The sequence below is a fragment of the Apium graveolens genome, chromosome 2, assembly GCF_009905375.1.
Source record: "Apium graveolens cultivar Ventura chromosome 2, ASM990537v1, whole genome shotgun sequence".
Lineage (NCBI taxonomy): Eukaryota > Viridiplantae > Streptophyta > Magnoliopsida > Apiales > Apiaceae > Apium > Apium graveolens.
In genome coordinates this window covers 6,283,892-6,297,133 of record NC_133648.1, presented here as the reverse complement: position 1 = coordinate 6,297,133, position 13,242 = coordinate 6,283,892, and the positions used below count along the sequence as shown (strand labels likewise).

The following is a 13,242-nucleotide window of genomic DNA, read 5'->3' as shown; positions in this document are numbered from 1 at the left end:
ATCGGGATCTCCTAGGGGCAAAAGATCACTTGGATAAGCCCTTTGGACAGCAGCCCTTCTTGGTATTGGACTATCCAGGTCTATGACCAGAGGATTTCTCCTCCCCGGGGGTAGTGGGGGCCTTAGGTGCGTCTCCAGATCACGCTTCAGCCTTTAAATCTCAGCTTCATGATCCCTGATCCTCTCCTGCACTTCTTGGGTATTCGTCCCTTGTGTGTTTCTGGGGCGTCGGTTAGCATCAGCCATGGGTTCTTTACCAGCACGCCTTCTCCTTGGAGCCACATCGTCATCCGAAGATTCAGAGTCTCTTTCGGTGTAAGGTCTAGAAAATTCTTGGTCCTCCGCAATAGTGATTGCACAATTACTAAGTCATCTGCACTTGTAACTATAGTTGAACTTTGGAGTTGTGCAGAGATACCCGACGGATGAGAAATATCCATCGGGTTAGTAATTTGACTATCTGACGGATGACTGCTGTTAGGCACATCCATTGGGATACAATCACTACTCGACGGATGAACAATATCCATCGAGTGAGTAGAAATGAATGAGTTTGGAGTGGAGACTATTGTGGACTCTGTGCAGATTGATGAAAATTTTGGCACAGATGTCTCAACAGTCTCATATGGCAAGTGAGCCAACAAATCATCTAGAAGATGATGCTCACTTGCATGGATTTTTGGCTTCTCCAACAGAGTTAAAGATGGAGAATATGGTTGTGATGTTTGAATCATTTCAACATCCAAAGAGTGTGTGGGAGAATTTGGAGTTTGAGGTTTTTCAATTTGTACAGATTTTGGTTGTGACTCCACATTTGTTGGAGCCACATCAATTTGACTTTGAGATGGTGCAGTGACTGGGTATTTAGCTCCAGTTTGCACTGTGTGTGTACCCTGTGCATCCCCAAGGGTTTTAGTTTTCTTATTTCTTGTGTAGGTTTGTGGTGAACTTGTGTCCTTACCCCTTTTGTTCTGTGCTCCTGGTTGAGAGCTTGTTTCAATAGTTACATCCTTTTGGGAGGATGAAACTAGAATTGAGCTTTTATCCTTATTAACAACCACAGTTTGTTGGGAAACTGTGGCGTGGCTTGGTTTGGGTACACTATGCTCACCATCCTTATCTTTAGGGCTTCTCTGAATTTTACCCTGTCCCTCACCTGACTTTCCCACCTTCACACTCCCCTCTTTGTGTTTAGTGGATTTTATAATTGGCATCTTTTGAGAGACACCAGGGGGACTTTCTTTGTCTTTGGTTTTGAAACTTTGGTTTTGGTAGCTTGGGTAGGCATCTGTCTGGTCATTGACACAGATGCCACTGCTACACTAGAAGGCAAAGAAGTGTTTGAGGTTGGAAGAGTAGGGATAGTTGAAATTACCTCACTTACATGAGGTGCCTCTATTACTGGAAAGTAGAATAGTGACACCTCTTTGTGGTGATCTGCTCTATTGAGATCTGCAATAATTCTTCTCTCTTGAACCCAACAGTTTAACTTGTTGGTTGGGTTCTCAAGTACAATGTCCTCAGAGAGGTGGTTAGCAAGCATCATGAAAAATCTAGCATAATAAACACTCATACCCCTCTTATTAAGCTCTCCTAACTTAAACCCCAACTCAAACAAGACTAGATCACTAAAATTGAAGTATTTATCAGTTACTAGCATGTAAAGCATGTTGAGCATGGAGATATTAACAGAATCAAAGTTGCTAATTTTTCCAGAAACTACTTTAGTAACTACATCACACAGGAAACTCCATTCTTTTCTAAGACCCAATCTCCTAATTTCACTTAATTTAGAGATGGTGAGTGCATAACCCATGGAGTTTAACATGTTAATAATATCAGTGTCTGCGTGTAGAGTAGAAACAGTATTATCAGGAATCCTAAAACATGCTTTAACAATGTCACTATTAACACATAATTCCTTACCTTTAATAGTGAAAGTGATGGTCTTGTCAGTTGAGTTGTACACTGCAGTCGTCCATATTTCCTCCACAATCACATAGTAGATAGTGGGAGACTCTAGCATGGCATATTTGAGCTTATAGCCTTGCACAAAATCCATCATTTTGTGGTAGTCGCCAGACTGTTGAATCCCCTTGTTCACTAGGGCCGTGAAATTGTTCTTCTCATTGATAAAGCCAGTTTGAGACATGATTTTGACGACTGGTGCCATTGTTAGAGAGTAAAAATTGCAGAGAGAGGGTAATTGCTTTTGAGAAAGAAAGAAGTTAGAGCAGATGAATTGAGAATGATAAAAGAAAATAGATGAAAATGATCCCCAAAGAAAAACTGTCAAATATAATAAAGTAAAATAAAGTGACCAAAAAAAATTGCCCAAAATAGCTGTTTAAAAAGATAAACTGTAAAAATTCCATCAATTATCCGTCGTGTTATTGAAAGGCATATGGCATAGCCTATTTGTATATTCGAGGATATAACTCAACTCAAATAAGAATGTAATTAGTAAATAGTGGATCTATCGTCAGAGAGATCTCACAAAGTAACATCTGTCAAAGGGTTAAGAAACATTATTCATCTACAGACTTGAAGACTTAATTCACTGGAAGAAGCTCAAGAAATTGATCAAGCCTCAGTGATATAAATCAAGATTGTGGATTTAATCAAGTGACAGAGATCTCGTCAGGGTATCAATTAATTACAAGGATTTAATCTGAAGAAAATCAAGAGTATCAAGGTCAAGGCTTGAAGAAACGTCACGGAAGTTAGTCACTCATGAACCAGACAGTACATCGAGTGTCAACATTAAAGTGGTGGAATTGATTCATAATTGACAGTAATTTTCAGAAGATTTTCAGAAGAATGGTTGCTGCTCAAGATTAGTATTAATTCTCTATTAATTAATTAAGTCAAATAATTTAATTAAGAAAATAAATTATATCTGCAAAGATTAATTTATTGATTAATTGAATTAATTGATTAATTGAATTAATTGATTAATTAATTCAGAATTAATATTAAGGATTTTCAGAATTATTATTAGATTAAAATCTATTAATAATTCAGTAAGACAATGTGATTTGAACTACTATGACAATCGGTATGACAATTGATAGTCATACCGAAAGTCTTGCTAGTTCATTCTGATTGTCTTGCTAGCTATTGGGATTGTCTTGCTAGTTCAAAAGGATAGTCTCACCGAAAGTCCTACCAGTTCAAATGGATTGTCATACCAGTTCATTTGATTGTCTTGCCGAAAGTCTTGCTGAGTAAACTGGATTGTTCTATTTACTTAAACAACAAAAACACAGCAGAAGACATTCATGCAATAATTCAACAGAAAACACAAGTCAAGAACTCAGCAGAAACAAAAGCAAATTATTTCATTTTTCATCTGCTTTATTCAAGATCAAAATTCTAGATTGTAAAGTTAAATCCAAACCACTAGAATTATTTATCTTGATCTTGTGTAACAATCTAGCGGATTAAAATCCCTAGAACTTAATCTCAAATCGCATTTAGCATTTGATCTTTTAATTGCAAAAATAGAAAAAGTTCATGTCGAATTTATTCTAGATTTGTAATAATTGATTTGAGATTAATCCCTTGTAATCGATACCGTAGTTGTAACACCTTTCAAGTTTAATAAAAGTTTTATTTAACTTGAATTTTGTTTCACCTTTTTATTCCGCATTTTATTCGATTAAACGGTATTGTTTGCATTCAACCCCCCTTCTACAAACAAATTGGGACCTAACAATTGGTATCAGAGCCTTCTGATTAACGTACAAATCTAGATCCTAGACTTTTGTGTTTCTTTCAATTCTTGAATTTTTTATTCACTCAAAAATTCATAATGACTACACAAAAAGTTGGAACCGTTAAAATTCCACTTTTCGATAAAGAAAATTATGTTATGTGGAAGAAGAAGATGCTACTGTTTTTACAAGTTGCTAATCCCAAATATTTGCAAGTGTTAAAGAAGGGTCCAAAAATTCCTATGGTTATTGAACCAGAGGTAATAGAAAATGATGTGGTGATCACCAAAGCGAGAACTTATGTGAAAGATCCTGAGGATTTCTCTCCTGCTGAAATAGAAGAAGCCTCCCTGGATGCTAGCCTTCAATTAATCTTAGTAGATTCCCTTAATCCCTTGATAAATAGACATGTGATGAATTGTAAAGATTCCAAACATATCTGGGAAACTATTGAGATTATTAATGAAGGCACAGAGGAAGTTAGGGAGAACAAGCTAGAAATCCAAACCTCTGAGTATGAATACTTTAAATCCAATCCAGGGGAAGGAATCACTGAAGTGTTTGAGAGGTACAATGCATTGATCAACAACCTGAACATTAATGGTAAATACTATGACATCAGGGAGGTCAACAAAAAGTTCCTCTTAACACTGCCAACTCATCTCGAACATAGAATCACTGCCATAAGAGAAGCAAGAGATCTGAGTGAGATTTCTTTGGAAAGGCTCTATGGTGTGTTAAAGACTTATGAGTTGGAGCAGATTCAGCAGAAGGAAGTTTACGGGAAAGGAAGAGTGGTCAGCACGTCTACTGCTCTAGTAGCTGATGAACAACAACAACAACCACAATATCAACAACAATCTCAACAGTCAGAAAGAATGGTACAGTCTTCCAAGGTTGAAGATAATGTGATAGTAGCAGAATTTGATTCTCCTACTACAAATCAATCAGGAGATGATTATTATTCCTTGGAAGAACTGGAGCAATTGGAGGATGAGTCAATGGCCCTGATTGTCAAGAGATTCTCAAATGTCAGATTCAAAAGGAATCCCAAGTTCAAGTACAAGTCCAACTACAACAGATTTCATAAAGGTGGATCTTCATCCTCTAACACCAGCAGTGGTGGGTATAAAACAGGGATGGTTGATCGAAGCACCATTCGATGCTTCAACTGCAATGAGTTGGGACACTTTGCCACAGAATGCAGGAAGCCAAAACAAGCTAGGAAGAACTCTTACGATTCTAATCAGAAGAGTAAATCTGAAAGGGCTTACCTGGCAAAGGGAAGAAGCTGGGATGATACTGATAGTGAAGATGAAGAAGTTGGGAATCTTGCTCTCATGGCTAGTGATGCAAGCACCTCATCGTCAAGAAAAGAGGTAAAATTTACTGATGCTGAATTAGTTTATCATCTAGGAGGTTCCTTAGATTGTGCTCGTCGTGATAATGAATTGTTAAATCAACAAATCAAAGACCTTGAGAAAGAGGTCAATGAATTAAGACTTGTGAACATTAATCAAGATAAATTAAAAGAACAAGTGTCTTTTCTAGAGAATAGAGTTGACTGTTATAGACAACTTGAAACTATTCTTAAAGACAAGATCACTGGTCTTGAGGCTAAGGTTAAGGCTTACTTTAATTCTTGTTCGAAGTCCAAAGAGTTTTACAATAAGCAAGCTGTTAATCAAACATCTGGAATATGTTATGATTACAATGCTGCTATTGGAAAATTAGGCATAAACTCCCCTCCTCATGTCTGTGCTAAAGGCAGGGAAGTACCACATGTGCTTAAGGGTGTTGATGAACCCCTCTATAAAGAATCAATTGCTGAACCATTTGATGAGACCTCATTTATTATTCAAGAAGAAATCCGTGCTGAAGATAATGCTAATGAGAAAGCTGTCTCCAAATCAAGTGTGTCAAAAGTTCCAGTCAAGGTTGTGAAAGCAACTGAGACTAACTCAGACATACATGAGTTGGATAACACAAATGCCATGTCTACCATGCATAAGTTGCCTATTGTTAATCCCTCTCATAAAGCATGTGGTGTTCCTGATTGTATGTCTAGTGCTTTTAATCTGATGTATGCTTATTTTAATGGTAAGCATGTTTCTAATGATAAGACTACTCCTCGTCAGCATGTGAATAATAGAAAGCATGATAGGTCTAAGACTGCTAGTCCTCCTAAAGCTAGAAAGGAGACATTGGTGCCTAAGCCTAAACAGAAATTTGTCAAGGCTGTTCATAAGGTCAAATGTTCAGTCATTGAGAACGTTGAGAATATTAAAATTAAGAATGTTGTTTTGCCTGATAAAGGCCAATTTTACAAATATGCCGGACCCAGCCAAGCTTGGGTTCCGAAGAAGGTCTAATCCATTTGTATTGCAGGGCATTAAACAGGTACAACTGGTAGTGTGGATTCTTGACAGCGGATCGTCAAGACATATGACCGGAGATAGAGCCCTGCTATCAAATATGGTTGAGAAAGCTGGCCCAGTGGTTACCTTTGGAGATAACAGCAAAGGTTTAACGGAGGGATATGGCTGTTTGCTAGCTGGAAATGTTATCATTGAAAATGTATATGTTGTGCAAGGACTTGAACACAATCTGCTTAGCATTAGTCAGTTCTGTGACAATGGCTACAATGTTTTATTCGACAAGCTAAAGTGTCAGATTCTGCACAAGAAAAGTGAAAAACCCTCCTTAATGGGAATCCGGAAAGGAAATCTGTTCGTAGCTGACATGAACTCTGGAAGCAATCCTGAAGTCAATTGTTTATATGCAAAGGCATCGTCAGATGAGAGTTGGCTATGGCACAAGAGACTTTCTCATCTCAATTTTAAAACAATGAATTCTCTTATAAAAAGAGAATTAGTAAGAGGTCTGCCTCAGCTGGAATTCTCTCCAGAAGGACTATGTGAGGCTTGCCAGAAAGGAAAGTCAAAGAAAGCAAGTCACAGAGGCACTAACACATCTTCCATAACTGGTGTTCTACAATTATTGCACATGGATTTATTTGGACCAGTTAATGTCCTTTCGATGTCAAAGAAGTGTTACTGTCTTGTGATAGTTGATGACTATTCCAAGTATACGTGGGTTTTATTTCTTCACTCTAAGGATAAAACACCACAAGTTGTGATTGATCATATCAAGATGATTGAGTTAGATTCTAACGTCCATGTTAGAGTAATAAGGTCAGATAATGGGACAGAATTCAAGAATGCACTTCTCAATGAATTCTGTACAGACAAAGGGATTACCAGACAATTTTCAGCTCCTAGAACCCCTCAGCAAAATGGAGTGGTAGAAAGGAAGAATCGTACATTGATTGAAGCGGCAAGAACGATGTTAAGTGAATCAGGTCTTCCAATGTACTTTTGGGCTGAAGCTGTCAATACTGCATGTTATACTCAGAATCGAACTCTAATCAACAAAGACTTCATGAAAACTCCTTATGAGATTTTGAATGAACAGAAACCTTCTATCAAATACTTTCATGTTTTTGGTGCCAGATGCTTCGTGCTCAAGGATGGAGATGATCGTCGTGGTAAGTTCGAGGCAAAGGCATATGAGGGTATTTTTGTTGGATATGGAAGAAGATCATACAGAGTGTATATCATTGATCAACACAAAGTAACTGAAAGTGTCAATGTTACATTTGATGACACTAAACTCCCTAGTATCCAAACTGAAGATCCTTCTGAGAAACTGAAGTTTGATGATATGTCAGATTCAGAATCAGAACATGGTCAAGAACCTGAGGTTGTTGCTGGTGAAGAACCTGTGAATCATGATGATACTCAAGGTAATAGTGATGGAAACTTTGGCAACAATGGAGATACCACTGCTACTGACGGAGAATCTTCAAGTCAACATGGCAACAACTCAGGGAGATGCTGAAGGATCATCTAGTAGGACACAACATCACAATGAATTTCAAGGCGAATCATCAAGATCAAATCTTCCAAGACAGACTGTCTGGAATAAAGCTCACCCTTTTGAGTTGATTATTGGTGATCCAGATGTTGGAGTCAGAACTAGACGTGCTACTCAAAATGAGTGTCTGTTCTTAGGATTTCTTTCTGAGATGGAACCTAAGAAGATTGAAGAAGCACTAACTGATCCAGATTGGGTGATTGCTATGCAAGATGAGCTCAATCAGTTTGAAAGTCAACAAGTCTGGAAACTAGTACCTAGACCTACATACAAGAAAGCTGTTGGTACTAGGTGGGTATTCAGGAATAAACTAGATGAAGATTGTGTGGTTACTAGAAACAAGGCAAGACTGGTAGAAAAAGGGTATTCTCAAGCTGAAGGCATTGATTATGATGAAACCTATGCTCCAGTGGCTAGACTTGAGGCCATCAGGATATTTCTGGCATTCGCAGCATTCTCAAACTTTAAAGTTTATCAAATGGATGTCAAGAGCGCCTTTCTGAATGGAAAGCTGGATGAAGAGGTATATGTAGAGCAACCTCCTGGTTTTGAAGATCCAGATCATTTGGATTTTGTCTTCTTTCTTTTCAAGGCTATCTATGGGCTAAAACAGTCTCCAAGAAAATGGTATGACACTCTCTCTGAATTTCTTATTGAAAATAGCTTTATTAGAGGTGTCATAGACAAAACTCTCTTTTCTAAAAAACATAAGAATGATACTATATTAGTCCAAGTCTATGTGGATGATATAATATTTGGGTCTACTAATGATAATCTCTGTAAGAGATTTGCTAAGTTAATGCACAACAAGTTTGAAATGAGCATGATGGGAGAGCTGAAGTTCTTTCTTGGATTACAAGTAAATCAAAGGTTAGATGGAACATTTATTTGTCAATCCAAGTATCTCAAGGAACTCCTCAAAAAGTACAATCTAGAGGATTCTGCATCAGCAAGGACTCCATCAACTACAGCTGTTAAGCTTGGACCATGTGAAAACTCCATTAAGGTAGATGTCATAAGCTACAGAGGTATGATTGGCTCGTTACTCTATCTTACTGCAAGTAGACCAGATATTATGTATGCTACATGTTTATGTGCAAGGTTCCAAGCGGATCCTAGAGATATTCATCTCGTTGCTGTTAAACGAATCTTAAGATATCTTAAGGGAACACCAAATCTAGGTATTTGGTACCCTAAAGAATCTGGTTTTAACCTTGTTGGATATACAGATTCAGATTACGCAGGAAGTGTTGTTGATAGGAAAAGCACCTCAGGAAGTTGTCAATTCCTAGAAAACAGGCTAGTCTCATGGTACAGCAAGAAACAGCAAACAGTTTCCAACTCAACGGCCGAGGCTGAATATATTGCTGCTGGAAGCTGCTGTGCTCAGATCTTGTGGATTAGGAACCAGCTACGAGACTATGGCTCTGTATTGAACAAAATTCCTATTTTATGTGACAATACAAGTGCAATAGCCATCACCAACAACCCTGTGCAGCACTCGAGGACAAAGCACATTGACATCAGGTATCATTTTATTAGAGAGCACGTCATGAATGGTACTGTTGAACTATTCTTTGTTCCAACAGAAGAACAAATAGCAGATATTTTCACTAAACCACTTGATGAATCCACATTTACCAGATTAGTTGGTAAATTGGGCATGTTGAATAGTTTTAGTGATTAATTTAGTTAATATCTGAGATCTGTTCTTGAATGAATTTATAAATGAATTTTTCATAAATGAAAAATTCATTTGCAAATTTGTTTTATCATTCTATCATATTTCTTGCTTATTTCTATGGAATTTTTATTATCTTATCTGTTTTATTTACTCGACTTGTTAACTTCAAATATCTAAGAATATTTTATTTTCTCTAAAAAAAAATATTTTTCTATGAATTTTATTTGCTAAAATTCAACAGAAATCTATTTTTGAAATAAAAATAATAAATTCTGAAATATTGTCTTTGTTTTTGTAAATATTTTCTGAATTTCTACTATTTATATAAGACTTTATTTCAATTTTCCATATTTTCTGTACATATTTGATTGTCTTTCTACTGAAATGACAATGGGCAAGACAATTAAAATTGTCTTGCTGAAAATCATTTCAGTACTTATATATATACACATATATACATATTAATTCTGTTTGTAAACGTTTTATTTCCAGAATGACAATCGGCAAGACAATTGAAATTGTCTTGCTGAAAGTCATTTCAGTATATAATTGTCATTTTAGTGTTTTTCAGTATAGTTTTATACTGGCAAGACAATCGGTATGACTATCAATTGTCTTGCCAGTTATAAAAATTATATATATATATATATATATTTTCTGTTTTTAGCTGGTATGACAATCGGTATGACAATCCCGGATTGTCATACCAGTTATACTACTTAATCATTTTTATGGCTGTTTTAATCTTCATCAGTTCATTTTCTTTCAAAATTTTAACAGTCTCCTTCTCTCTCTCTCTCTCTCTCTCTCTCTCTCTCTCTCTCTCTCTCTCTCTCTCTCTCTCTCTCTCTCTCTCTCTCTCTCTCTCTCTCTCTCTCTCTCTCTCTCTTCGAACAGCTACTCCCAATTCGCCATTTTATCTTCCTTGCTCGAGTTTTTACTCAGCATACAAAAATCATCACTCCTGTGATATATACATACAAGTATATACATACAGAAGTGCTGTTGGATTTTTGTTAAAAAAAAAATCAGTTTCTGTTTGTTGATTTTGGGTATTTTTATTTTATTTTATTTTTAATTTCTGATTTGTGTCTTTTGGCTTGTCAAATCTGCGTTTGTGAGTTAAGAATTTTAACGAGATACATTTCTGTCTAAATTTTTCGATTATAATTAATTTGATTCGAATTATTAAATTAATTTAATTAATTCAAATTTTCTTAATAGTATTCTTAAAATTCTGAAAGTGTGTGTCTTATTATTATTTTAAATGGCTCTCAATTTCCAAATTGTCGCGCATAATCAGGTTGGTTATTTTAATCCAGAAAAATGTGATGTAGAAAAATTTAAGCCGTGGATTAGATTTTTAAATGACCATTCGATTGTTAGCTCTGCTATTAAATCAAATGTGATTTTAAATGTCGATCTGCTTAGACTGATTTGCACAACCTCTACTGTGGCCGATGATTCAAAATCTTTTTCATTCACCATGGCAAACACACAGTATGTAGTTGATGAATCAGTCATCAATCAGGCGTTAAATTTTCCATTGGACAATTTCTGTAATTTACCCTCTGAAAATGATATCACAAACTTTTTCCATGCTATTCACTATCAGGGGGTGATCAATTTAACCAAACTTTCAAAATCCAATTTGGTGTCTGAATGGGATATTTTCTTCGATACACTTTCTAAAGTGTTTGCCAACTGCACTAAATCCAACTTTCACAACATCACTTCCACTCTGCAGTATATTGGTCTTGCGGTTGTTTTCAATCAAAGGATCAATTTTGGCAAACTACTTTTTCCCATTCTTTTGAGACGTCTCACTACTGCTTTACGTGATCATTCTACAAATCGTAGGGTATCATGTTACTATGCTCGTTTTCTCATGCTTATAGCAGATCATCTTCTCACACCTGAACACAAAGCCCTTTTTGCTAACTCTGCCGTAACCGAACCCCCTCCAGTAAGCAAAAAGATTTACACCCGCCAAGACACAACCTTTAAATTCATGCAAGTTCCAGTACTTGTATCTGCTTTCATGGCCACTTATATTCCTTTACCTATTTTCACTCTTCCCGGTCATGAACAGCAACCTCAACCTCCAGTGGTTCAAGCTACCCAGGCTCCTCCAACATCAGATGCTCTTCCATTACAGGTAGTAATTCCTCACTCTCACTCCATTCCTACTTCTGTTGAAAGACCCCCAGTGGTTGATAGGGCTGACCATGAAGTTGTAGAACCACAGCTTCAATCCCAGGTCATAGAGCCAAACACAGAGTCACATTCTATCTCAACATCTCCCCCACTGTCTAAAATGTTACCCAGAAGATTAATAGGAAGTAGTGCATTGTTAAATGTGAGTGAACCCTCAGCTCTGCCTCCTCCAAAGAAAAGAAGAACTTATATTGAGGCATCTGAAAGCCCATCCTTGTCCTCCCAACAGGACATGGACTTTGAAATGGCCAATGAACAGTTACTAGAGACATTCTCTCAACAGGATGAATCTATTGAAATTCGCCATAGGGCCATGGCATCTTGTACTGAGTCAAGCACAATTCCATTACTCACAATGGAACCATTCATACCCACAGATGATACTCAGGACACAGAGCGAGGAGTGCACATAGAGTCTGTTACAGTGCCTGCCATAGTTACGGCAGAAGAGCAGTCACATGCTTCTGAGGGAAAATCTGACTCTCAGCCACCCTTAATAGAGTCATTTTCTCCCCCCCCCCAGATCAAACACCTCTGGCTCCCTCACGGGATTCTCCACTCGCAGATTTATCTGGAGAAAGTGGAGGGCAACTCGGTCAATCTATCCCTGAAGCAATTCAGACATCTATTTCACATGAAATGATAGGTTTGACTGAGGATCGGGACTCGCGAATTCCCATTGCACCACCACTGACCTCTCTTGAAGAGGCTAGGGTGATTTTAACTGCAGGTACAGAAGAACAGCAACAGGAAGACTCCTCACGAGCAATTATATTGAGAGAAACACAAGCACGTGAGGTGAGTGAACCAAACACGAGTGAAATTCAGGTGAGAGCACACACAGACACAGATACTGAAAACCTGTTAGCTCAAATTACTGCTCTAAAAGAAGAACTTGCTAAAAGCCAAGCTGAAGCTCAAGCATTCAAAGCACAAGTGGTTGAACGGTCTTCTTCTTCCACCTCTGTCAACAATCAGCTGGCACTCATAAGGAATGATATCTCAGATCTCAAGAACACTGTCACACCAAAGCTCAATTCCATTCAGGAAACTCCAACTTTATCAGCTGATGACATTTCTAACTTCTGCTCTCTACATACAAGGATGACTTCTCTTGAAGATTTGGTTGAAATGAATCATTCACTGGATTCCTCTAGATTTCTGAAGATAGAGACAGGTATGGAACATCTGAATGAAGGGATGAAGCACCTGTACTACATGATCAAAAATTCTCACTGTCCCAATGAAGAACAAAGGACTTACTTTGAAGGGCCGTCTGGTGGAGGCTCAGGCTCGGGAGGTGATGGAGGTCATGGAGGATTTAAGGGAAAGTCAGTAGAGGATCCCTCAACTAAGGGGGAGAAGAAAGGGAGTAGTGGAAAGGGGAAAGAAAAAGATACCTCTGCTGGGGACAAAGGAAAGGCTGATGATGTCTATTACAGTGGAGAACAGGATGACTTTGATATTTTTGACATTCCCACTGAACCAGTCTTGGAAGATAAAGATGGTTTATTTGAAGCTGAAGAGGAAAGTGATTTTGGAGAATGGGAAGAGGAAGCTACAATGGATCCTATCTTTGAGAAAGAGTTTCAGCAGCAGCAGTCAGAGATGAAAAAAAAAGAAGCTGAACTCAAAAAGGTCTCCCAGATCATTGACATGAGGAAAGACATACAAAGAACAGAAACACTT

At 37.5% G+C, this 13,242-nt stretch overlaps 1 pseudogene; it reads left to right on the top strand.

Annotated features, from left to right (window-relative positions):
* The first annotated feature begins 244 nt into the window (after nucleotides 1-244).
* Nucleotides 245-13,242, top strand: part of LOC141684852 (uncharacterized) — a 64,986-nt pseudogene continuing 51,988 nt past the window's right edge.